Below are 25,808 nucleotides of genomic sequence, written 5' to 3' on the forward strand. Positions count from 1 at the left end.
CACACAGACACACACACACACAGTGCGCTTTGCCAGCCTGAAGAACCCCAAGAAAACATTTTGCAACAAATATCTGAAAGGAAGTGTGCGAGTTAACCACGTGGAGGTAAAAGAGGCTCGGAAGGGCACTCCAGGTTGAAGGAACCCACCGGCGCAGAGGTCTGGAGGCTAAAAGACTGCAGCGTGCGCACTCCAAAGACAGGGTCAAAAATGGAACTCAGGGCGCCCACAACGGATCCGGGGCTTGAGTCCAGGTCCGCCTCCACAGGCCATCTGCATTGTAAAATAGCACTTTTCCCATATATGGTACTTAATATCTGTTCTGGTATCAACAGAACGACATGGGTCAGGGAAAACAGCTCGCGGGGCGGAGTGTCAGCAGCCCGGACTTTCCCAGTCGGCTCCCGCCGGGCCTCGCCCGGAATCAGGCAATGCACCAAAATCCCTGCCGGGAGTCCGCCGAGACTCTACTCCTCCCGGTTGGATTCTCTTTGTGTCAATCCTTCTTCTGAAACCTGGCGGTTCGTTGCGACAGCCCTAGGGGGCGGGGCTCCCGCCTAGGAAGAGAGGGGGAAGGTGGAGAGGGAGGAGATGGGGGAGGATGGGGAGAACGTATTCCCACCCCTCTGGGCCCATAGGCTCCACCCACTGACTTTCTACAGGTCAAGCTGTCTGTTCATCATGACCAGCAGCTGGTTGGAGTGGGTGAGACAGCGCAGGGGCGGGCTCGTCCCTTTAGGCTCCGCCCCGCAGCCGGCGCCGGGCTCGGAGTGGGCGCGCTCTGACAGGGGCGGGGCGGGAGGGCGGCGAGGAGCCGCGCAGGGTGCGGTGAGGCGCGCAGATCCTAGCTGTTCCTGGGCAGGGCACTGAAGGCTGAGCGAGGCTGACCTGCTGCAGCTCCCGCCTCGCGCGCTCGCCCCACCCCGCCGTCGCCCGAGCGCTCGAGGAAGCCCTCTCGGGAGAAGCAGCGCCTGTTCCCCGGGGCAGATCCAGGTTCAGGTGAGCGAGCCCCACCGGCGGGTCCCGCCCCGAGCGGGCGAGCGGGGGTGGCGGGGACCGGACGCGCGGAGTCTGGGCGAGAGGGCCGATGAGTGGTTCTCGGCCTCCGCGCGGCCGGCGACCAGGCGTGGGCGGGGGAGAGCGGGCTGGGCACCCTTCATGGAGGGGCCCCGGGACCCCCGCGCGGATGCTCGGTGAAGACGCTGACGGAAGCGAGACCGGGGAGCCGAGGAAGGCATGGGGCCGGGCGCTTCCCGGAAACCCTCCGTACCCCCTACCCGCCCTCCCGCCGGCGCTCCCCACCGCCCGGGCACCAGGGAGCCTCGACCTCCCCCTGCCTCCGGGGTACGCGCCCCGCCCTCGCCTCGCCCAGTGCCCAAGTTGGGCAAACTTTTTAACCCCTTCCGGGCAGCCTCTGTCCCTTGGACCCAGCCGCTCGGGCGAGGTTCAGGTTGGGGGCTCGGGGCGGCGGCTCCTTGGGAAGTTTCCGGGCGTTTTCGAAACGGAGGTAGCGGGCAAGCGGGGACCGTTTGGCAGCTGTCAGGGCGTCCTCCTGAGTCAGAATCGGACAGTCCTGCAGCAGACATTGCGCTCGGCTCGATTTCCGCCCTCGGCTCCCGACTTCCTCATTCGCCCGGGTGCGATCGGCTGGGCGGAGGAGGGGGACCGGGAGAGGTGCGGCCGGGTGCTTGGGAAAGGGACCCGGCGGGGGTCCCGGCTCGAGGCAGGGAAGACTTCCCCCTCCCTCACAGATCCGCATCCTTTGACTTTTGGCCTCTGTTTCCGGGGAGAGGGAGGCCGGGGAAGGCCAGCACCAATCTCCGCGACCCCGGCGCGCACCTGATTCCAGCGCACCTGCGGGCCCGCCCCAGCAGGGCGGGGGCGGGGAGAGCTGGGCCCTGCTTCTCGAGGATCCGGCCTGGGCTATTGCATCGTGCCCGTTTGGGCAAGATCCAGGGTTTTCTACTTACCGCCCCCACTTCCCCCCAAGTGTCTCCGTGCAGGGTCCCGATCTCCTGCTGTCCATGGGCCACGCCCAGGGCAGGACTGCACCCCCCACCCCCCTGCGCTTCCCCCCCCCCCTCCCCAAGAGCCCAAGTGTCTCAGAGACGGAGTATCTTCCTGGACCAGGTTGCCGGTTGTCTTGAGGTGGGGGCAGGTTGAGCGCCCGGGCTGCTATCTGCGGCCCCACCCAACCGGTGTGGGGAAAAGGTTCCCGGGAAGTCCCAGGTCCTAGGCACCGGCGGATCTCTCTCCGCTGGGCAGTGGAGGGACCCAGCCGCTTCTGGGTTCACTGCACCTTTTTCTGGGCTTAACAGGATTGCAAAGTAACTGTTGAGTAACTGTTGAACGGGAGGAACCTTAGCGCCTTCCTGCAACACTGTGGCCATTTCTGAGTGCTGTCTGAGCCTGTAACCTCACCGGGTGGTTTATTCCCTTTATGGTAAGGAGGGAGGCTGCTTTAAGGCCTATTTAGACAGTCACTTGATTAATATTAGTCAATTTATATACAAGGCTGCTGGGAATGGGGGGAGGGTACACAGATGTGTAATTGAGCAAATATTTAACTGGCTCCTCTGTGCCAGAGACTCTGCCAGGTGGTGGGGGGTGTGAAGTTGAGTAAGACCTGGCCTGTGCCCTAGGGCATTTAGGGAAGAGCCAAGACAAATCCGTAGATGACTCTAAGGTGAGGCGAAGATGATAGAGACCCTAGAAGGGTGCTGTGAGTCATGGGATTGGGAGAAGGGAGCCAGCCTGTCCTACAGGGGGCCCAGAGGCCTCTGCCCTGGGGGAGTTTACAGTCCTCAGGGGGAAATAGAGGCCCAGTGACTGAGATGCAGAAGCTGCCTGTGATGAGTGTCTCAAACAGGCCTCAGACAAAGGACTCGAGGAATTCTGAGAGGGGCCGCTTCTGTCTGGGATGAGAAGGGAAGCTGCCTCGAGGAAGGAGGACATGGCAGGTTTGCCAAATCGAGGCACGCATTCAGTGTTGGAAAGTGAGGACTCATTTACGATAATTGAGGTGTAATTAAAAACGTCAAGAGATTGCTCAGTGTAATTTGAGAGCCGCTGTGCCCCCCAGATGGCTGCAGGGTGACATCAAAAAAGCTCTGTTCTTCAGATTCAGCAAGTCTCGGCAGTGCCATGGCAGATCCAGGTGCTCGGATTGGCAGGCAGTGTTTGGGGAAGGGCAACCCCCAGAGATGCGTTCTGTGGGGCTCCTTGTCTGAAGGGCAGGTGAGGGTAGAGAAAAAGAGAGGGGCAGGGTTTTCTGACTTTTATTTTTTATTTTTAAACTTTTAACCTAAGGGGTTGGAGATGGGACAACTTCCCTCTCACTGGATGAAGGACGCATGTTAATCACAGCCTGCCTCTCTCTTGCTCATTCTTGCTCCAGAAAAAAACAAAACACGGATCTGTTAGCTTTTTAAAAGGAGAAAAGCGCACTCAAAAAATGCTGCATTGTTGTGTCGCCTGGTGGAGGGTATTGCTAGAAGCCAGGCTAACTGTGCTTTCTTCACTTCCTCTTCTAGCTAATCCTTCCATCAAGTACTTAAGACAGCCCTTACCAGCTTGACATCTTTATTTCAAAAGGAGAGGAGGGGTTGGCTGTTGTTTTCCTCTGAGCCTGGCCCTACCCTTCTCTTGAGGGGGCAGCGGAGAGAAATCCCAGGCAAAGGAAAAAAAGAAAAAACAAAAATCCAGGCCTTGACAGCTTCCTCCAAAGCATCATGTTCCAAAAATATTTAGAATAACAAAATCTGTGTGTCGTCTTAATTAAACAAACGTCCTAATTTGCTGAGCAAAAAACAGCATCTCTGCCCACAGGGGCAGGAAGTGCATTTTCCCTTTGTGCAGCCCCAGAGAGTCACTGCCTCTCGGCTTTAACCCTTAGTGTGCTGAGTCCCTGGGCTTAAGCCCTCTGGTGACAACGGAGTGGAACCCCGGCTGCCCCCTGGGAAGCAGTAGGCTTGTGACTTAACGGGATCCAGTTCTTCATTAGAGCTGGGAAGGGTGGAGTCCTGAGTTTTGGCACTAGACAGCGTTCAGATCCTGATCTTGCCACTTATATGACTGTAGGCAAGTCACTTAACCCCCCAAGCCTCAGTATCCTTATCTGTAATACAGGAGTCATGATACCCATCCTATGGGGTTAGATGTGAGAACTAAAAGAAATTAAATATGTACAGGGCCTGAGACATAGTGACTGTGTACATTTTTAAGAAAATATATGTGATCAGTCTTCATTCCCTAGGAGACAGGATAGGAGGGATAGATGGTTCTCCTGGCTCCTAGCTCAATGCTCTTTCTGCTTCTAAAAATGATGTGTGTTGTGTGTTGTGTGTTGTGTGTGTGTGTGTGTGTGTGTGTGTGTGTGTTGCTCATGCACCACAAAGCCTGAGTGGTAAAAACACAGGTGGTTCCCAGGCCCATCTGCTGATGCTCTTGGATGCTCTTGGTGATGAGCTTGTGCTCACTAGCCTTGTTGCAGGGCCCCGGCTCAGGCAGAAGATACACAAACTCACTGCGTTTTAGTTCTCAGACACAGTTTCTGTGGTCTAGGGGAGAGCTCAGGGGTGACATGGAGGAACATTGGACTTAGTGTCTGGAGGCCTGGCCCGGCTCTGGCCCTGGTTGGGGGTACATTTGATTTTGCTAGAAGGTGCGTACTGCTTCACAGAGACACCATGCCAGTTTATGTGTCTTCCAGTTACACCCAAGAGTGCTTGGGAAGTTGAGACAGGCAGGAATTTAAATTTCTCCCTGATGCCCCAGTTTCTTAGGGGCCCTCACGCCCTACTGATGGGGTCTAAGTTGTAACAGCTCTCTTTATAGAAGGTAGCTGGGCAATATCTGTCAAAGCATAGTCCTTCTGACTGATTTCTAGGAACTCACTGGCAGATAAACTCAAACATGCAAAAGGAAATGTCCAAGGGTATTCTTTGTAGCATTGTCTAGAGAAAGACAGGAAATAAGCTAACTACCCATTAAGAAGGTCAAATAAATCATGGTACAGCTGCACAGTGGGAATCCTTAAAGCCCTTAAAAAAAACTGAGACTGACCTATAGGCACTGATTGGGCATGCTCTCCAAGATATATTTTAAGTGGATACAACTTGATACAAAGTGGGATACATGTTGCTCCCTCCTGTGCTGAATCATGGTATGATGCCTCCTCTCTGTGCATGGAAAGCTACAGAAACCCAAGTAACAGTGGTTGCCTCTAGAAAAGGCCCAGGAAGCCAGAGCCTGGGATGAGCATTGCTTTTTCTACTAAATACCTTTTTACATGTGTTGACTACTTAAATAGTCAGAAATTGAAAATTTTGTTAGTTTTATTAGCAACAAAAATAAGTGGTTGGCTGGCCAGTCTTGGGGGTCTCTGCTTTTAAAATGCATTGCTTGAGATCCCAGATTGCATACTGAGTGCCTGCCACGTGCAGGGAGGAGGAAGGGTCTTAAAAATGGACTGAATTGCTCTGTGGTTGGAACATTTTGGGGCCTGTTTTCTTCTCCATGATGTCATATTATCACCAGAGTAACCCCTTTAAACAAATGTCTACTCTGATCCTTTCGCTTGGTTTCTGGAAAATGGTGGATGCCTTGATTGCCTTTTCTCTGCTGTATGAGAAAAGGAAACCCGCGGGACGTGTCTGGAATGTATTCTGGGCAGTCCTTTTGCCAGCTTTCCCACAATCCCCCTGGCTCCACACTGTCCACTTGTCCTTTTCTGGGGAGCCCATCCTGACCAGGAGTCCAGAACAGACCTTTATTCTCTTGGGTCTTCCTCATTTGTAAACTTGGGGTCATTGCAACCCACCCCATCTCCAGTTGTCCCTCAGAGATCCAGGCTGTGGTGTTTATGTATTAATAACATTGGAAAAGCCCAAACTCTCAAGAAAATGTGATCAGAGGGGGGTTTTGAATTGGAGATCCCCGATCCCCTTCTCAAGGAGGACTGCCATAACCTTGCACAGTGTGGGCCCTGGAGAAGACTCAGGCTCTGCTCACTCCCGAGCTGGCTCTTTTCTGTAGCACAGCTGGTGGAAGACCCCTTTAGGGTCACAGGCAGGCCTGTGTCCCTGCCAGGCAGCTCTAGGCCTCCTGAAAGGTGATGTGAGTCACACATGAGTATGCACAGTGAGCCTGGATCTAAAATGGGCCTGCCACTCCATGGGCGGGTGGTTTGAAGGCAGGATGCCAGCCTGTATCTGCCCCCTTCTGTCTGCCCCCACCTGCCCCTCAGGCTTTGATGGCACCAGATACTTGGGGAGCTGCCCCCTTGTGTCTGATGCAGGTCTCTTTAAAAAGTAGCTGAGGCAGGCCGGCTGCTGTCAGAAAGCCTCAGGCCCCTATTCTGCTGACTGGTGTCTCTGGCCCGAGCACCCGGGGTGAACACAGCACACCCAGGCCTAGGCAGGTGGGCCCAGAAAAGGCTCCTGGCCAACCTTTGGCTGAGGGCCAGGCCATCTAGGGAGTTCTCACGATGGTGCCCTCAGCAGCTGTCTTCATCTGCAGCCCTGGGTGGGGAAGCCTTCCTCTGCAGCTGGACAGACCCTTGCAGGGTCTTCTGGAAGTTGCCACTGAAGGGTGTGGCTTCCTGCCTGGGCAGGTGGGGCTGCAGCCTGCAGGGAAGTTGAAGTGCTCTTGAGCTTCCCCTCCCTTCCCTCTCGAAGGTCACTTCCTTTGTGCCTCTTAGGGTGCTTCTCACTTCCTTGGTGCCTCTTGGTCCTATGGTTCTTACCCTGCTGCCCAGAGGAACAGGGGACCTCTGGGAGGCAGGTCCCTCTCTTACCTCCATGGATGTTATTTTGGGAACTTCCAGCTCATGTTTCCTTTTTCTTTCATTTAACTCTAATTCTAAATGATGCCCGGCTTAAAAGAAAAATCAACAGGGACTTCCCTGGCAGTCCAGTGGTCCAGACTGCCACTGCAGGGGGCACAGGTTCCGTCCCTGGTCCAGGAACTAAGATCCCATATGCCAAAAAAAAAAGAGAGAGAGAGAGAGAGAGAGAGAAAGCAGCAGCGACAGTACATCCTCCCTACCGAATTTACTTAGGATTGTAGAGTGTTTGAGATGGAAGGGATCCTGTGTGTTTGTGCTCAGTTGCATAGTCCCGTCTGACTCTGCGACCCCATGGACCATAGCCTGCCAGGCTCCTCTGTCCATGGGATTTTCCAGGCAAGAATACTGGAGGGGTTTGCCATTTCCTTCTCCAGGGGATCTTCCCCAGCCAGGGATCGAACCTGTGTTTCCTGCATTGGCAGGTGAATTCTTTACCACTGAGCTCCCTGGGAAGCTCAGAAGGGATCTTAGGGATATTGTAATTTTCAGTCCTTCCACTGCTGTGGCCCCGCCCATGAGAGGGTCGAGTCAAGCTCATTCTGAGTTAGTAGAAAGCTCTGGCCCCTGGTTTCCCTCAACCCCAGTGCCTTTCAGAATCACATGGCCTCATTTAAAAGTGTTTCTGAGCTGTTATCATGCCTTTCCTTGCCTTTCACACTGTTCAGCCCAGCAACACGTATTTAGCTCCTTTCATCTTCCCTTCAGTCTGTTCTTCCACACCCTTAATCGTTTTCTTTTGGGGGCTGGGGGGGAGGGGCCCAAGAGTTAAGAAATGGGGTGGGAAGTGGTTTGAGTTTCTCTGAACTTCTTCCAGTTGGAGAGTTCCACTTGGGCTGGAAGTTCCTGTGGCTCAAAAATCAATATTTCACATGGGGCAGCGCCAGGCGGCGGGTGGGCCACTCAGAGCCACATCAGCTTTCCACTGCCCTGCAGGCAGTCCTGGTTTCTAGTAATTTTAAGTCACTTAAGGTCTTGGGTGGTGGATTAGTTGTATTTTCGATATAAAACCCATGTAGAGGGAACCACACCACGGCTTTGGGCTCTGGCAGAGCTGGGACCAGACCCCTGCCTTTGCTCCTGCAAACTGTTAGGCTGGAGCCTCAGCTTCCTCATTGGCCACATGGAGATGCCACTTTTATGGGCTTGTTGTAACTTGCATAGAGACATGCCAGGTGGCTCAGTTCTTTCCTCTTCTTCCTCCCCTTTTCAGGTTGTCACCTGGGTGGTAGGAGATGCATGTTCAGGTTTTAAAGACTTTAAATTAAGCCTGTCCCTTGATGATAAGGCATGGTGAGATGACTGAGGAACCTGTGGGAAGATTCCTTGAGCTTATAGAGACTGAGGTTTTCCAAGCCTATGACCTCTGCATTCTTCCCAGATCACACAGTTCAGCTGGTGACGCAGATCTGAACTGCTCTAAGCATTTTAAAAAATGCTGTTACAAGGCTGCCGGGGCACCTTTATTTCGAGTTGTCTGGTGTTCAAAAGCCACTGAGTTTCCTGTGTTTTGCATAAGGCCCTGGGCTGGAGAAGGCAGCTTCCTGTCTGATAAACATAAAGAGGCGTTTGGAACCATTTGGGTGACTTAATCTAACTGAGCTGAAATGGGGGCAAAGGCTAAACTGGGAGGTCAGAAGTATGGTCTTGTTTCATCTCTTTATCCCCAAGTCCTCACCAGCGCCCTGCATGGACTTGACCCCTCGTTCTTGTTGCACGAGTGGAATTCAAGTCTCACTGGTACTTACCTGTAAGCTTGGGATGTGAAGGCCTGGGCAGCTGAAGCTCTAGAATGCCACTTAGTGATCTCTCTCACAAAAGGCGGTGCTCAGTACTTATGTGAAAATTCCTGGGATAGGAAAGTTGGTAGCAGGGAGCTCTTTTTCTTTTTTTTGTTGTTGCAGAGAGCTCTTTTAAAGTTTTGTCTATTTTTTAGTATTGAAGAGTCAGCTATTGGGTATGGTGATCCCAAATTTCTGGGCCAAGTCAATCATCAAAGACACCTTGGACACCTTCCTGCTGCATGACCTGCCCTGTGCTGGACCTGCTGGGCTTTAGTGGGAACAAGGGCAGAGAGCCTGCCTCTGGCTCAGGAGACTGACTCTCTACTAGGGAGTTGGGACACAGGGACAGAAACTTGGGACATAAGGCGGCTTCTGTCATCTTGAGTGAGCAGAGATTTCTGGGCATCTTGAGCTTCCTGGAGGCTAGAATTGCCTGGTGGGGAGGAGGGAAGATGGGGAAGGAAGGAAGGAGCTCTGGTGGGAGGGCGCTGGCTGGGAATCAGGATGTCTGGGCTGAAGTCCAACAAGTCCAGCTCTACCAATAATGGTAATAATAATAAGAGTTAAGTTTTATTGACCACTTGTTATGTACCAGGTACTGTGTTAGTGTTTTTACATGATTCTCTCATTTAATTCTTCCCTCATTTCTGGGAGGTAGGAAGTTTGCCCCCATTTTACAGATGAGGAGACTGAGCCTGATTCACACTCATGTGCTCTGACCCCTTTGTGACCTTGCAGATGCCCTTCACTCCTGGGCTTACCTGTTGTCACTTGACAGTGAGGGGCTGGACTGGTTCCCAAGCCTCCTCCCTCACCAGTGGCCAGGAACTAATGAGAGGAGCAGAACTTTTGGAGCTGCGGCAGAACCGGGCGAGGTTGATAGTGCTGCCTTGGCTGCTGACTTCACCTTTCACCTGAACCGGCCATTTTTCAAGTGTGTGTGGTGAGCCCCGGCTACTGTGCCTGCCTGCCATTGGAGGCGCCCTGGCTGGTCACTGGGAGCCGGCCAGCCAGAGAGCCCGCCACCATCTCCACAGTGGGCGCTTCTTGACCCCAGTCCACTGGCAGAGTGCATTCCTTCCTGCTTCATGTGTCTGTCTGCCTACTCATTTAGTAGCCGCTCCACAGAGCTTTACAGAGTGTGCTGGGTGCTTGACTGGGCTCTGGAAATAAGGAGGGGAAGGAATCAGGGACTCTTGTTTCCAGGAGCTCTTAGTGTCCCACTAGAATGCTGCGGGCCCAGGGGGATCTGAGAAAGCTTCCTGGAGAAGGCGGCATCTGAGCTGGTTTGGAAGGTGGGGACGTGGCACAGCATGTCCAGGGAACAGGGCTGGGACCTTGTTCAGTTGCTCAGACTTCAGCAGAGCTTTGTGCAAGGGTGATTCAGGTCGCCAAGGCCCTCTGAGTCACTCTGGGCTAGTAAGAGATTTCCTCTCCTTGTAAGTGGCTCTGGGCCCCAGCCCCATCTCGAAGCCCCTTAAGCAGCCCCAATGGCCCATTAAGGCTTGCTCCCCTATGCCTTTCCTGGGAAATGTGGGGGTGCAGGATTCCATTCCTAGGGCCTTAACCTCTGGACGCCTGCTGGGAATTCTGCCTGTGCCCTCTGGTTATGTGGTCAGCCAGCTGAAGGACTTGGGATGAGATTTTTTCATGGAGTGTTGAGAGAGACATAATTGTTACTGGAATCAGTTCCTTTTTTAAAGAAAAAGAAAAGGGGGTGGAGGTTTGTTTATAGCACAAACAATGTAGCAGCAAAACTAGCAAGAAACAGATTTGCCCCTCACCCTGTCCACCCTTTGCATCTTTCTTGGTTTCCTGTCCATAGACATGCATACTTTGCAAAATTAAATACTAAAATTAAATATTACATTAGATATTGTCGTGTGTTCTAACTTACTCAGTGCTGTAATATAAAGTTTCCTATGTTGCAACAGGCTCCACAATTATTATTTTAATGGCTATGTTATGGTCTACTGTGGGAAAGAACCATTACTGACTTTGTCAGAAAGTCCCACGGGTTTTATTGAGTCTCTTGGAAATTCATTCATTCAGTAAATGTATTCTGAGCATCTGTTTTAGGAAAGAAACTGCTGGGTGCCTAGGATGAGACATTCCAGGCCCTGCCCTCAAGGGGCTCACAGTCTACACCCAGGGAAGAATCACTTCACTTGGCTGTTGTGGGTTGTGATGGGGGTGAGCATGGGAGAAAGTGGCTGCTTAGACACGCAGGTTGAGTTGATGAAAAACAGGTAAAACCACTTTGTCATCAGCGATGAGAAAGCACAGGAACTTGGACTTGGTAGAGCTTTCTGGGCTCACTGGAGGGATATTTCACGTCCCCCGCCCCCCCCCCCCCCCCCCATTACCTGAGTGGTTCATACAGGTCTGGGCCAGAAGACACATGGGGAGTTGGGGTGGGATTGGGAGGGGTGAGGGACAGAGCCTCCAAGGGACCTTGTCAACGGAGAGGCTGGGGAACTAGCCCCTGGCCTTCCAGAGGGAGGCCTTGGTGACCATGAGTGGCAGGCAGCTGAGAGTGGGGGCAGTGAGGGTGGGGTGGGATGTCTGTGAACTGTCCAAAGCCAGGCAGGCCACCTGGGCTCTGCTGCGGCTCCTGCCTCTGGGGAAGGAACCAGTTGCAGCAACAAGTTGCAACAGTGTAGTTTTGTTGTAAAGAGGAAGTTTCAGAATCCCAGTGGCTGCTTGTGAGCAGGAAGATGTTTACAACTGTGAAGGAGCTATTTGCAGCTCCATGCAAGTGGAGAAGATGGGTGGTTAAGGGCCTGGAAACTGGAATGCTGTGTCTTTGCTCTGGCATTCTCTTCCATTCCAGATAAATGACTTCCTTGCTGCCATTTCTTCACTCTTTCCATCTCATTGCTGTACTGGTCCCCCCAGCCCCAACTCCCAGCTCAAGGGAGCTGCTTGGCAAGAATTCTGCTATCTTCTTAGAGAGCAGGAAAGAACCCCCTACCCGGGGAGTGAGAAGGCCAGGGTGGGACATGGTCACTGGACACTTCTGTGGTCTTGTTGCAGGTTTTGCCAACCTCATCGGATCCCCACTCTAGGCTGCAGTGGGGTTTTGGATCAGTACTAGGTCTGTAGGGTTGAGGTTTGAGTAGAAGAGCTCTGTTGTGGACCTCAATTCCCTCCCCTCCCTGCACCCACCCCTTGCCATTAAATACACACTCAGAAAACCAAAAACAAACTCTAAACCTAATCTATTATGACTTAAAATTACTAATAAGAACAACACATTGGCTGGGGATTTCAGCATTTAGTAGATTATAATGTTCCTTAGTGGTTGAGATGAGGTCCATTGTGTATCTTTTTTACATCTCCTGTCACCTTGTTTACACTACTGTTTGGTAGTGATTATGGGCTAGAGATAACCTTTGAATTTATACTATTTTAAATTATTTACTGGCTTTTATATTGGAGGAGGAGAGGTGGGTACAGGAATAGAGAATTAGATAAAGCAGAAGGCAGCAGTGGGGCATGGGGAAGGGAGTGGGTGACTCTAGAAGTAGCAGCTGGGTTTAAATCCCATTTCACTCAGTTTATTTATTCATTAAATATGTATCAAATGCTGGCTGTGTGCTGGAGACTGTTTCGGTTCTGTGGATACATGATTGGATAGAAGTAACCAAAGCGTGCCTTTGACATTCCAGTGGGGAAAAGCAGATGGCAGCCAGACAGACAGGCTCACTGTGGCAGGTCATTATGCTGTGGAGAATGATGATCAGGTGAAGGCATGTAGGAAGAATCACAGACCTGGCAACTTAAACAACAGAAATTTACCTCTCACAGTTCCAGAGGCTGGAAGTTCAAGATTAAAGTGCCTGTAGGGTTGGTTTCCACTGAGGTCTCTCTCCTTGGCTTGCAGTCAGCCCTCCTCCCTGCTGTGTCCCTGTGTTTGAACTTCTTCCTCTTCTTAGGACACCAGTCAGATTGGATTAGGGTCCACTCTTACTGTCTCCTTTTCACCTAATACGTCTTTAAAGACCCTCTGTCCAAATGCAACCACATTCTGAGGTCCTGGGGGTTAAGGCTGCAACAGGTGAATTTGAGGGGGAGCACAGAACAGTCCATAAGAGGGGAGAAGGGAATGGGAGTGTGTGTTTCAGAGGAGGCCTCTCTAACCTAGGGACCCACTGATGGAGACTCGAGACTTTTCTCTGCTTTACCAGTTGTTTCTTTAACTGCTTTGAACCCCAGTTTGCTCATCTGTAAAATCTGGTTAATATTGATAAACCCATCTCTTGGTGTCCTTTGGGCAGCTAAAGTGTGGAAGGCACTCTGTGCACTGTCTGATTTGTGGGGGGCCCCAGTAAACGTGTCCCCACACCCTCTCCTGCCTTCCCTTTTCCTTCTGTCTGCTTTCATCCTCTTCTTGAGTTCTACTCGTTGTCATCAAAGTGCTTCAGTAACTGGGCCCACGGAATGGACCAGGGATGGACCAGTTTCTAGGTCTCTCTACCTTCCTTATAATAATGATGGCGCACACACACACACCCCTGCCACTCCAACACCCTGCCCCTTCTTGTGGACCAAGCATTCTTGGAGATGGCCTCCCCTCTGATGAGCCACACACACTGCTTTTATGTGAGGAAGGGGAAAGGCTTATGGCAAACTGGTGCAGAACTATAAATCTAGAGTCCCAGCTGCTGGCCGAAGTGTTGGATGGCTGCCGGGAGAGCTTCCCTTGCTCTGGCAGTGCCCCTGCCTCCCCACGCTGGTCTCCGTCTCAGCCCTTCTTGACCATACTTGCTGGTGCCCTTGCCTCTGTTACAGGAGTTGCCCCTGGGACCCTTAGCAGTGCACGTGGCCCATGATAAGCACTTAGTACATGCCCAAGAAACAGCTGGACGTCTTTCATTTTGTCCATTTTTAACAAGTCAGTTTTCATCTATTTTTTAAAAAGGTATTTATTTTATTTATTATTTATTTGTTTGGCTGTGCTGGGTCTTAGTGGCAGCATTTTGGATCTAGTTTCCCAACGAGGGATCAAACCCAGGCTCCCTGAGTTGGGAATGTGAACCAACTTCTTCTGGACCACCAGGGAAGTCCCAAATCTTTTTTTTTTTTTTTTTTAATCACTATGAAGGTTGAAGTCACACTCAGGTTATTGCATATGAAGTCTCCCAATCCCACCAAAGTGATGGTATTAATGTTCCCATTTTGTTGTTGTTCAGTTGCTCAGTAGTGTCCAACTCTTTGCGACCCCATGGACTGTAGCACACCAGGCTTCCCTGTCCTTCACCATCTCCCGGAGCTTGCTCAGACTCCTGTCCATTGAGTGTGTGATGCCATCCAACCATCTTGTCCTGTCATCCCCTTCTCCTCTTGCCTTCAGTCTTTCCCAGCATCAGGGTCTTGTCTAATAAGTCACCTCTTTGAAAGTATTGGAGCTTCAGCTTCAGCATCAGTCCTCCCAATTAATATTCAGGATTGATTTCCTTTAGGTAGATCTCCTTGCAATCCAAGGGACTCTGAAGAGTCTTCCAGCACCACAGTTCAAAAGCATCAATTCTTTGACATTCAGCCTTCTTTATGGTCTAACTCTCACATCCATACATGACTACCGGAAAAAACATAGCTTTGACTAGATGGACCTTTGTTGGCAATGTCTTTGCTTTTTAATATGGTGTCTAGGTTTTGTCACAGCTTCCAAGGAGCAAGTGTCTTTTAATTTCATGGCTGCAGTCAACCATCTACAGTGATTTTTGGAGCCCAAGAAAATAAAGTCTGTCATTGTTTCCATTATTTCCCCATCTATTTGCCATGAAGTGATGGGACCGGATGCCATGATCTTAGTTTTTGAATGTTGAGTTTCAAGCCAACTTTTTCACTCTCCTCTTAGTTCCTTTTCGCTTTCTGCCATAAGGGTGTTGTCATCTGCTTATCTGAGGTTATTGTTGCCATTTTAGAATTGGGGAAATTGAGGCTCAGAGAAGCTAAGTGCCTTGACCCAGGCAGCAGGTGAGAGATCCCAAGTCTTCTCCCTCCTCCTCTAATTTTCAGGCCAATCATTTTCTATATCTGCTTCCATTGCCTTTCCTGCCCTGTTGGCCTACTTGACCCTGTAAGTGTTTGTGCAGCTAGGGGCTTGTAGACTTTCAGGCTTTTGTATACAGTGGCTGTTGGCCTGGTGACTTCCTGGCTTCTGGTGTCAGGTATAAAGAACCCATCTAAGACAGGGCAGTGGGCAGCAGGTGGGGGTGGAAGGCCAGTGTGTGACCTGGGCACAGCCTGGCTTCTGTACGGATCCATAGCTGCTTCCCCCTCAGCCTTCCAGCACTGCTACCACCTCCTAGCCATCTCCTGGCCGCTTCCGAGCCCATCAGCCTGCTATTCTCAGCCTGCCTTCTGCCCAGAGCTGGGCCTGCCACCCACCAACCGTCTCCTGTGCTTGCCAGGGTGAGGAGGAGGTAGCTGCGCCTTGCCAAGTGCTCATGAAGAATGCCTCATCATGGGATTAATTGCTGGCCGCCGAGCATGGTGGAATTCATCAGGCCCCATCCTTGTTGTGGCTTCACACCTCCAGCCTTCTTCCCTGCTCACCTGAGACAGATCTGTGTGTTAGAGGCTGAAAAATGGTGACTCTCTTCCCCTATAAAGCAAGTTGCAGACTTTATTTATCCTTGGGTTGAAATGGCAGAGAGCCCCCCACCCTCCACCTCCGCCCCTGCCCACCCGCCTTTCTGGCTTTCAGACAAGAATCTGAAGAATGTGATACTCTGTTTTGGACCTGAGCAAGGATCAGGGATCAGGGGCTGGGGTAGGATTCTAGGCCCTTCCGGGGCTTTAGCAGGCGGCCTTTGTGCTCTTGGACCTGGGACATTCCACAATGGTTGTGGTCGGCAGGCACATTAAATTCTTGCCTCCTCAGTGGGATCCTCCGGGGCAGCTGGGAGGGGCTGGGGGAGAAACCCCCCTCCCAACACACTCGTCTTAGAGAAATCGGGTTAAAGGAGTTTGCAAGGGGTTGGGGCAGCCAGGAGGACTGCATCTGCTGCTCTGCTTCTGGAGGTTCTGGAGGGCAAGGAAGCCTGTGGGTCGTCCCAGGCTGCCTCTTGTTCCTGACCCATCACTCACTGCTGCTCACCAGGTCTTCTTACCAACTTTGCTGGCTGCTCCGGGGCACCGACAGCTACTACTCCCTCTGCCCTGAAGCAAGTCACTAAAATCTCCCGGGCTTTGGCTTTGCAAAGCAGGACACTCATGGAACCTGCCTCTAGGTCTGGGTTGTCGTGTGTGGTCTTGAGGTCTACCTTGAGAAGCAAGGTTCTATGCCATGGGCTTTGTGATTCCCGGGGTACAGACGAAGAAAGGGAGCTGCAGAATGGTTAAATTACGTTCCCGGGGTCCCTGGATATGGAGACTCCAGTGGCCACATCCAGGTTGGCCTGAGGTGTCCCACCCTGCCCTGATCCCACTCTGTGTATGTGTATGTGTGTGTGTGTGTGTTTGCGCACGCTCATGTCTGCTTGGGGGGAGGGGAGGCTCTGCCCTGGGCAGGCTGGGGTGACTGAATCTGGCTTTTCCCTAAGGTAGGGGCCGCGGCTAGTTCTCTCACCAGCGTTGGCTCCCCTAGGCCCAGCTTGTGGCCCAGGCAGAGCAGTGATTCTTGGCAAGCGGTAAAATAAGCAGCACCTGGGTTTCTGGTGACAGATGTGGTGGACTCATCCCTGCGGCCAGGCTGTCTGCTCATACCGGCCAGACTCTGAGACACAGATGCTCCCACGACCTGTTCTAGGAACTGTTAGTTCGTTTTTGTGTAAAGTGTGAAATATGCAGGTTTTATCTTCATCCTGTGCGTGGCTCCTATTTGAGTCATTTCCCCCAAGGAGGCCACAGGCCCTGGGATCCCGCTTGTCCATCCTGGCTTCTCTGGAGAGTGTGACTCTGCCGGCCCTGCAGCTGGTGTGCCCAGGGCTGGCACGTGGCTGGCCCAGTGGAGAGCAGGCCCAAGGGATGCAAACAGAGGAGAGAGACAGTTTGCTGTTCAGTTTTGGATTTTTTGTTTCTGCTGTCCAGATTGATGAGCGCACCCTAGGGGAGACGGCCTCCTGCCCCCACCATCCCAGGTCCTCCGCTTCTCACGGGGACTCTCCCTTTTGGGTTGTCCTGACCACAGTTCTGCTTCCTTGGACCTCTTCTGTAAGATCCTGCTTAACCTCCTGGAGGAAAATGAAGAAAGAAAATCCTTTCAAATCAGTTCACATTGCCTTGGTGGAGAAGGAGGCCACTCCAGTGCCCCTTTGCCTTTGAGCTGGTAACCAGAGGGCTCCTAAAAGTCCCAGGACTGTGCTTGAGGGTCTCTGTAGATGTACCTCTAAGATGGTACACGAAGGGTTCGTGGCCTTCAACCAATTCTCAAAGGGGTCTTTGATGGCTGAAAGTGTTCAAAACCACTTATCTAGAGAGATGGGGACTTAGGGTTTCCTGTTTATAGAATGTGTGTATGTGTATAAACATATGTCTCTGCATATCTCTTTATACACACACACACACACACACACATGCTCAGGCAGGAGGGTCTGCTCACTATGGGGTTAGGTGACACTGTCCTAAGATGTAATGTGTGCAGAGCACTTTCCTGGGGCAGTGGCCTTCCTCTCCCATCTGATCTGTATTAAGCCTTTAATATCATAGCACTTCTGGGCGTCTCTTGCTTGTGGGGCCAGGCCTTGAGCTTTGCGTGGTGAGGTTTTGAATGTAATGGATTTGATCAGTTGTGTACTCTGCATACAGAGGAAACTGGGCTCTTTCTTTCTGTCCTTGTGATCTTTCAGCCGACTCCAGGTCCTCAAAGAACACTTCCTAAACCCCCAGATCCAGTCAGGTCACTTCATTTCCCTGAGTGTCAGCCTCTTTCTTTTTTAAGGGAGATGGTGGGGAGCAGGGAATGCGGCAGGGGCCTTAGCATACCTGCTGTGGCTTTACTGAGGTTGTCTGGATCAAAGGATAGGAGCAGCTGGAGACCAACTGTCCAACCCATTGTCAGGTGACTGGGCTGCTACAGCTGCCGTCTTACCTGCCTGAGGTTTGACAGTCCCAGAACCTTCTTTGGCTTTGGACTTGAACTTCTCCTTGTGAACTTCACTGTGTGATCTTGGGCAAGCTGCTGGCTGAGTCTGAGACTCATCCACCCAGCGAAGGCTGAGTCAAATGGGTGTTTTTCAGGCTATCAACTGAGACTCACTGGTGGGTCTGAGCTTATTGGTGGCAACCAGTAGTCTTAGAAATGAAATAGGTTCGAATGGAAAATATCAGAGTGTCTAGGGTGTATACATCATTTTGTGAAGCTTTTGTTTGACACGTTTGCATATTTATGATAAAGCTTTTAAATTAATTTTTTTCTGTTGTGGCTTGAGATTAAAAAAAAAACGGCGCCCCCAGGATGAGATGCTTCTTTGGTGGAGGGGCGGTCTTTCAGTGCTGACTTGTGTGGTTCCCACCCATAGGTCTGGGCAGAGCTGAGATCCCCATCCCCCAAGAGCTGAGCCGTAAATGGAGCTCCCTGCAAGATCAAACTCTTTAAAGTTCTTTACAAAATTCTGGGAAATGAGCTGCATTCCTGGGGTGGAATAAATCATGTCGAGTGAGGCGAGGCAGGATGTGACTTCAAACCCCTCCAGAGTGGGCTCTGTGAGGGCAGTGCTGTGACTAACTCATTATGAGCGAGCTCAGCAACACCGACTCCTTGAGAGAAGAGGCAAGACTGTGGGCGGGGAGCCAGCAGGCCTGGGTCACCACCACTCACCACTCCTGCCTGTGAGTCGAACCGGGCTCTTACTGCATCGCAGAGTCGGGGCTGTGGGCTGTCAGCTTGCTCCGCTGGGGGAGCCCGCCTGTCCTTTGGGGCAGCTCCGTGGCATCTCCAGTTTACAGATGGAGAGACTGAGGCCCAGGGGCCCCGTCGGCCTGGCCCAGTTTGTCCTGTAAGTAAAGCGATACAGGGTCTGTATTTCCCTGGCCTGTCTGGCTGCCTCCTGAGTCTGATTCTTTCTAAGATGCCTTCCTCATAAAGGTCATGAATAAGTTATTAATCATTTGGAAGGTCTCTCCCGGAGTCTTAAGTGACCGCCTGATCAATTCAGGAAGATAACTGGTAACCAGTCATGTGTCTCTTAGAAACAACATGGAGATTAGTGTACATCAGATTTAGCTGGAAGGGCGATAGAGAAGAATGAGGACGTTGATATGATCCTGAAGGCCACAGATCAGCTCATTGTGGGCCTTTCCTGCCTCATCTACTAAAGAGAGTCACTGAGGTTTGGAAAAGAAGATGTGAGATTACAGGGGTTGTCCTTAGGCACTGTAAGAATGGGTGGCAGAGAGTCAGTTGGGCTTGATCCTTGGAGTTTGGACCTTTTGGGAGACTGGAACCTTCCCATTTCCTGAAGTTCATCAGGGATTACTCAACATCTATGCAGATCAGTTATCAGGGACCCAGGTGTGCCTGGGCCCCATCGTGGCGTTAGAGCTCTGAGCCTGGCAGCAATGGGATCAGGATGGCTGTTGGTAGTAGAGGCTGTGATATTCAGGGATTTTGTCTGTTTTTGGTGTCATTTAAACATCAATCAGAATAACAAGCTGCCGAAGCCTGGTGGATCCTGGATTGAGTGGTTTTCAAAATTGTCTTTCGTTTCTGATCGTGGGTTGGTCTTCTCAGCTGTTCCTGATGTGGGCTCCAGAATCCAGCCTGCTGCACTTTCCCATTGAGACTGCGGCTGTATAATTACATCTTCTCAGTATGTTTTTTTTTTTTTTTTCTGTGTTGGGTTTCAGCAAACTGTGCTTGCAGGCTTGGGGAAAGAAAAACCATGCTATCATCAGCAGAACCAAAGGGAAGGAATAACTTCACACCAGGAATCCGAAGGTCAGAGTTGCCCCCTCTTGTGAGTGGGGAGCTCTCGAGGCTCAGAGATGCTGTCTGTAGGAGGGCAGGGTGGTGTGTTCCATGCACAATTTCTGACGGAAGGAGGCCAGGCAATTCTGTCAACCTTGTCAAACCTAGGGGCATGTCTAGGGGTGTCACTTGCACCTTGCTGTTTGGGAGGGGACCCCACTCTCATGTCTGGAACAACTTGCTTCTCTGCAGTTTCTCCTGGGCAGCCAAACAGAAGCTCATTGCCGAGCAGGAGAGGCTCATGTGTGATCTCGCTACACAAATATTGAACCAATTAAAAGCAGAGTCAAGGTCCAGTGCTGACAACTTACCCGGTGGTGTGCACGCCCGGCCTTTTACCTTTGAGTGAGAGCTACATTGCTGATGTGTCTGCTTCCCTCCCTTGACACCAGACAGAAGGGGTTAGGAGGGAATGGTTATTCTCCTGGACAGCCAGGTTCTGGAAGACAGACTGTGGACTGTAAACGCACACCTTCTGAACAGTCAAGGTCATGTCCACAAGCGCTGACTGACTGAGGAGGACTCGCTGTCTGAACCTTGGGTTCAGTCAGCACCTGAAGGAGTTCTGGGGACAACGGCGGCAGGCAGAGAGAGGTTCTGGTGGTTCCAGAATAAGGCAGGCTGTGCTGGAGCAGGCCTGGGGAGAGGAGAAAGGGCAGTAATGTATGGGTGTTAGGAAAGGCTACTTGGGTGAATGGAGGGTTGTGATCTGCGAAGACTGTCCTCTGGGGAGCCATGGTTAGAATGAGTGGCAGGGGACAAGACAGATGGGGCTGGAAAAATGGAGGCATTGGTTGAGGGAGTTGGTTAAGCTGTAAAGGTCATGGAGATCTTTCTCTTTAGGTGAGAAGGGCTGTCATTCGGAATGGTGGAAATTCTTTTTGTTTTATTTAAGTTGCAGCATGAGCGACTGAACTGCACTGAACTGATGTGGGATCTGGTTCCCTGACTAGGGATCAAACCCAGGCCCCTTGCATTGCGAGCTTGGCGTCTTAGCCAGGGCAGTCCCTGAAATTCTTAACAGTGGAGTTGTCTTTAAGCACTAACTGCTTCTGCCCTGATTAGCTGTTTGATTCATTCATTAAAAATGTACCTCGTTGCACTGGGAAGACCCAGAGGGATCGGGTGGAGAGGGAGGTGGGAGGGGGGACCGGGATGGGGAATACATGTAAATCCATGGCTAATTCATTTCAATGTATGACAAAAACTACTGTAATGATGTAAAGTAATTAGCCTCCAACTAATAAAAATAAATGGAAAAAAAAAAAAGAAAATGCAAACAAACAAAAAATGTACCTCGTGGCCCTGAGGACAGGATGGTATCTCGGTGGAGAGACTCACCTGGGTGCATTGGTCTCTGTGACACCTGATACAGATCTATGCCCGAGATACTTTGGTTAACACTCACTGCAGACTTCCTGGGATTCTGGGCCACTTCTCACTTAGGACGAACTGATGGAGCTGGGCAGGGTTGCCAAGGTCCCCCCTGAGCCGGGCTGTTCCAAGTGGTAGCTCACAAGGTGGGGTCACTTCCCTTTGTCCCCCTCATGTGGCCTGGGGTCCCTTTCTCCCCAGCCTTGTCATGGAACTATTTCTTCTCTCAGGTTGGAAGCCCCTCTCCTGGCTGGTCCATGGTATTTTTTCAATTGCTGACTTCTCTTGCTGCCCTCTTAAATGGAGGTCAGCTTTAAAATACAAATCTGATGATGTCACCCTCTCCCGCCTCCCCTTGCCCTAGAATAAAGTCCACATTCCTCAATGGCTGATTAGATACTGGTGAGCAACTGTGCATCCCCCTGCCCCCACTGCCAATCTCTACTCCCTCCCCCATCCCCACCCCCTTTCCTCACTCAGGAGGAGGGCATCTACATACTCCTTTCTGGTGCCACTCTTGAGGGTCTGGGTCCCTTGGGTGCAGGCCCTGCGTCTTGGTGTTCCCTGGGGAACTCAGGAGTCCTGGGAAGCCCCTCCAGATGGCCTCTGAGGAGAGAAGGTCAAGGGGGGAGGGTTCTGGGGCTCTGGTGCTAAATTCCTCTCTGGCCTGTCTCTGGTCTGGTTTTCTTATCTGCTGAGCATCAACACAGGCCTGGCTTGGAATACTGCTAATGGAAACAAGTCCCAGCTTCTTCTGTAAGCAAACAACATTCCTGAGGTGGGGAGGGGAGGGGCCCCTCCCCCCTTCATAGCCTGGGGAGAGTGAGCAAGCACCTCAGGGTGGGGGGCTGCTGTGAGGGTGGCCCTGGGCGGCCGAGAGGCTGAATCGCCCTGTTTATATTGGGAGGCTTCTGTGTCCATTATCTTGTTTGAGCCTGATCACAGCTGCCCAGCAAAGTGATGTCCACAGGGTCACACCCAGCTGGTCAGGGCCACACCAGACTCAAAGGCCAGCTCTTCTGCCACCTGCCTCATGCTCACATCCCCCCAGACCAGCATATCCCAGTCTGGCACTGAGACATACTTTTCTTGAAGGATATAGGACTAAACAACAACAGCAATAACAACAAAGCCCGAGGGGACAAAATGCAGTGGGCTTCCTTACTGCAGGCATCTCAGAATCTGGGTGTCCAGTGCCTCTCAGCAGGAGGGCCATGGGACAGAGCATTTCCAGCCTGCCCGGTCCCCTCATGCAATCACTGTCTGGGGGTCACCAGGTTGCACTATGTTCTCTGTGGACTAGCGTAACCCAGAGAGAGCCACCAAGCTTCTGGAAGGTTTTTGTAAGCCCCGATATCTTTCCAGGAAGGATTAGGATTAATCAGATCAAGAGGACTAGATAGAGGAGTTAGGAGGGGAGTTCCTAGTAAGCATCAGAGTGTTTTCTTTGCTGGGAAGTTGAGTTACAGTTCCTCCAATTGTCCATGGTCAGTATTTTTTCTCTTTCTAAAGTGAGGAAATTGAGGTGTTCACAGCTTCAAGATCACAGGAGTGACAACTGGAGGATTCAGACCCAGGGCTATCTGGCCCCAAGTTCACACCCATTCCACTGCATTCCATCACAGTGCATTATAAACACATCTCAGGATCTGCAGAGTTGGTGCCCTGCGTGGCAGTGGTTTCTCCAAGTCCTGTCTCTGTCTGAATTGATACCAGAGAACATGCCTCCAGCGCTTGCTCAGCAGATGCAGACCGAGGGCCAAGAGAGGCAGGAAGGGTGACTCAGGCCTTCTCCTGGGTCCCCATGAGGGTAGAGGCCACGCCACCCCAACTGAAATTCTTTCTGCTACCTCTGGTGGTAGATGGTAGGCACCTCCACTTTGGTTAATCAGGGGGTGCTAGGTGGTTCCAGAAAACTGTGATGGTTTATTCAGCCGTATGCAGAGCTTCTTGGGGAACAGTAACTTAGCTTTAGTACTCTTTCTCTTTGTGGACTGAAAGCCCTGATATGCTTTCTTTCCCTTTTTGTTTGGGAAGAATATAAAAATTAGTCCACAAATGGCTTGGGTTTTGTAACAGATTAGGTAGCTGTGACTCTGATGTGTGCTTACAGCTCGGCTTTCCCTGTCACTTCAGCTCTGTTACTCTCTGGCTTCTTTACACAGCTCAAGGGGACTCTCCAGCCTCCTTGAAACCTTCCCCATTACTCCTGCCTCCTCTTCACCTTGTTTCATGTTCATTCATTCTGGAAACTTTAATTGAGCACCCGCCCAGAGTTGGGCCTTGTGCTGTTTGAAATTGAGATGAACAAAAGCTGGTCCCCGTCCTCATGATGGTCCAGCTGCTCGTTTACCGCAGTGGAGACAGGGACAGAGCCCAGAAAGGAGGGACACGAGGGAAGTCTATCTCAGCAGAGAGCGGAGCGTGGTGCTATTTGAGAGAGGGTTCCTGGTGCAGAGGGCACCTCTTCTTCAAAGGCCTGGAGGTGTAAGCTGAGTGGGATGTGTAGGAATTGTTTCTGAGGAGCTGGGAATGGCTTAGGCTGAGCGAGAAAGGGAATATGGGGGAGAAGGGCTGGGAGCATGGGGAGATTAATGGGGATCACAAGGGGTCTACTCACTGTGCAAAGATGATTAGATTTTATTCTAGGGAAGTCTTGAACTATTTTGAATGGGCGAGTAATATCAATAAAATAAGAAAGGAGCATGCATAGAAATGGAGCTGCTGAGTCATCGTGAAGGCAGTGAGGAGGCTGGATTTGAAGGAGGTAGAAGACTCTGGAAGAAGAGCCAGTAAGGAGGCGGCTATGACAGCCCAGAAAGGAGGGGAGGCAGGCACGGTCTGGAAGGAAGGGGTGCCGGTCATGAGGTTGGCAGAGGGCCTGCTCATCCACCAGAGAAGAGTTTACAGTGACTGTCTTGGGTAGCCAGAGGGCCAGCGTCTTAGCCAGAGATGGAGACCCAGAAGGGAGTGCAGATTTGGGGAGAGTTCAGGTGTGATGATGGTTGTCGTTCCTCCAGGTGGAGATATCCCTGTGGTAGGTGGGAAACATTAACCCTGGGTATCATCCCTGGGACTGATCCTGATTTGCCAAAACCATCCAGTGAATAGCATTTGGTGGATTTCCAAGGATGTGATGGAGTGAGCTGGCCCAGCCCTAGGAGCGCTCCCCAGCGTGGCTGGCTTCCTGTCTTCCGTTAATTACCTGGGCCTCTTGATGCTGGTGAACTTTGCTTATGAGTCACTGGCTGAACTGCCATGTTGGAGACTCCAAGGGAGATTTGTGTCCTGCCAGGGTGGGTATTGATACCTCAGCCTCTGTTGCCTGATTTTTTTCTTTTTTTAATTGGGCATTTAGGAGTCTTTAAAGTACAGTCCAGTAGTGGTCCTATCCCTTAATTTACAGTGTATTAAAAGGGACCGTCCTTCCTTGGTGATGATGCCATCTATGATGGTCATTGTTTGGATCCTGGGAATCATTTTGCTTAGGACTTCAGTTTTAAGGAAAGTTGGCTTGTGCACTGAAGAGTTGGGAGAAAATTTACCAAGGAGAGGTCTGGGTCCTTGATGCACATTTATTCATGTTTATCCCTTAACTCAGCAGTTCTCAACTGGGGGTAGTCCCCCTCTGCTGCTCCCTACCTTTGGCAATGTCTGGAGATGTCTTTGGTGTCAAAACTGGGGACTAAGTTCCCCTGGCATCTAGTGTGTAGAGGTCATAGATGCTACTAGACATCTTCCAATGCACAGGACAGCCTTGCAGCAAAGAATTATCGGGCCCAAAATGTTCGCAGTCCTGAGGCTGAGAAGCCCTGCCTTATGTGGTCACATAATTTCATAGTTCATGTGAAACTATACCTTCTTCTCCTTTGGCCTGGAATACTTTCTGACCTTCTCTCCCCTCCCCCATCAATATTTTACCCATCTGCCACAATCCAACTTGAATGTTATCTCCTCCATGAAACTCCCTTGGGCTTCCAAGTTTTCCAGTGAGTTACCTCTTTCTCTTTTCCTGTAAACAAGTTGCTGTTCCTGTCTTCCTTCACGGAGTCTTGATCCATGGTTGGTGGAATCTGCAGATTCAGAGGGCCGGCTCTACGTCCTCTTCATCCATATGACCAACCTGTCTTTTAGATTCTCACCATATTTGATGCTGGACTTCCCTGGTAGCTCAGACGGTAAAGCGTCTGCCTACAATGCGGGAGACCTGGGTTCAATCCCTGGGTTGGGAAGATCCTCTGGAGAAGGAAATGGCAACCCACTGCAGTACTCTTGCCTGGAAAATCCCATGGACGGAGGAGCGTGTTAGGCTACAGTCTATGGGGTCGCAAAGAGTCGGACACGACTGAGCAACGTCGTCACAGCAGTGAAAGGGAGAGAAAACCAACTGTCTGTCCACTCTGTACTCTGTAAAGTCTCAGATTGGCACTGTTCCGAGTGGTACATGTCTGTCCTGTCATCTCACTAAATTAAAGCTCCTTGGGTCCTTTGCACCTTTGTCACAATATTTTTGCACGTAGAGCCTCAGTACGTATTGGCTGATTGAATAAATCTCATGGGTTGGAAAATTTCTATATTATTTCAGCAGCTACTTTCACAGACCCTTCCTTAACAGTGGTACTCGGGCACCTTTTCACTCAGCAGTGAGTATAAGGAGAAAGAGAAGGGGCCTGTTAACCGGTGTTCTCTGGGATGTGGGTGGGGATTGAAAGAGATCCAAGGGGCCTGCTTGCAGACATCGGTGACTAAGCTGGAACAGGACTCTGGTCTGGGTTGAGGCTGCCTGGGTCTCTGAACTGGAACCTTGGCTTAGAGAACTTGAATGGCTCCCCCAAGGCCTTCATCTTACTTTTAGCTCCACCAATTTAAGGTGGGGGAGATGGGGCTT

At 51.3% G+C, this 25,808-nt stretch overlaps 1 protein-coding gene across 1 annotated transcript in view; it reads left to right on the forward strand.

Annotated features, from left to right (window-relative positions):
* The first annotated feature begins 827 nt into the window (after positions 1-827).
* The window catches only part of MYH9 (myosin heavy chain 9), an 85,416-nt gene continuing 60,435 nt past the window's right edge, over positions 828-25,808 (forward strand). Inside the window, exon 1 of the mRNA XM_020903182.2 lies at positions 828-999. The gene's annotated coding sequence lies outside the window, so the exon portion shown is untranslated. The remainder of the gene's footprint in view (positions 1,000-25,808) is intronic.

The sequence above is a fragment of the Odocoileus virginianus genome, chromosome 23, assembly GCF_023699985.2.
Source record: "Odocoileus virginianus isolate 20LAN1187 ecotype Illinois chromosome 23, Ovbor_1.2, whole genome shotgun sequence".
Taxonomy (NCBI): domain Eukaryota; kingdom Metazoa; phylum Chordata; class Mammalia; order Artiodactyla; family Cervidae; genus Odocoileus; species Odocoileus virginianus.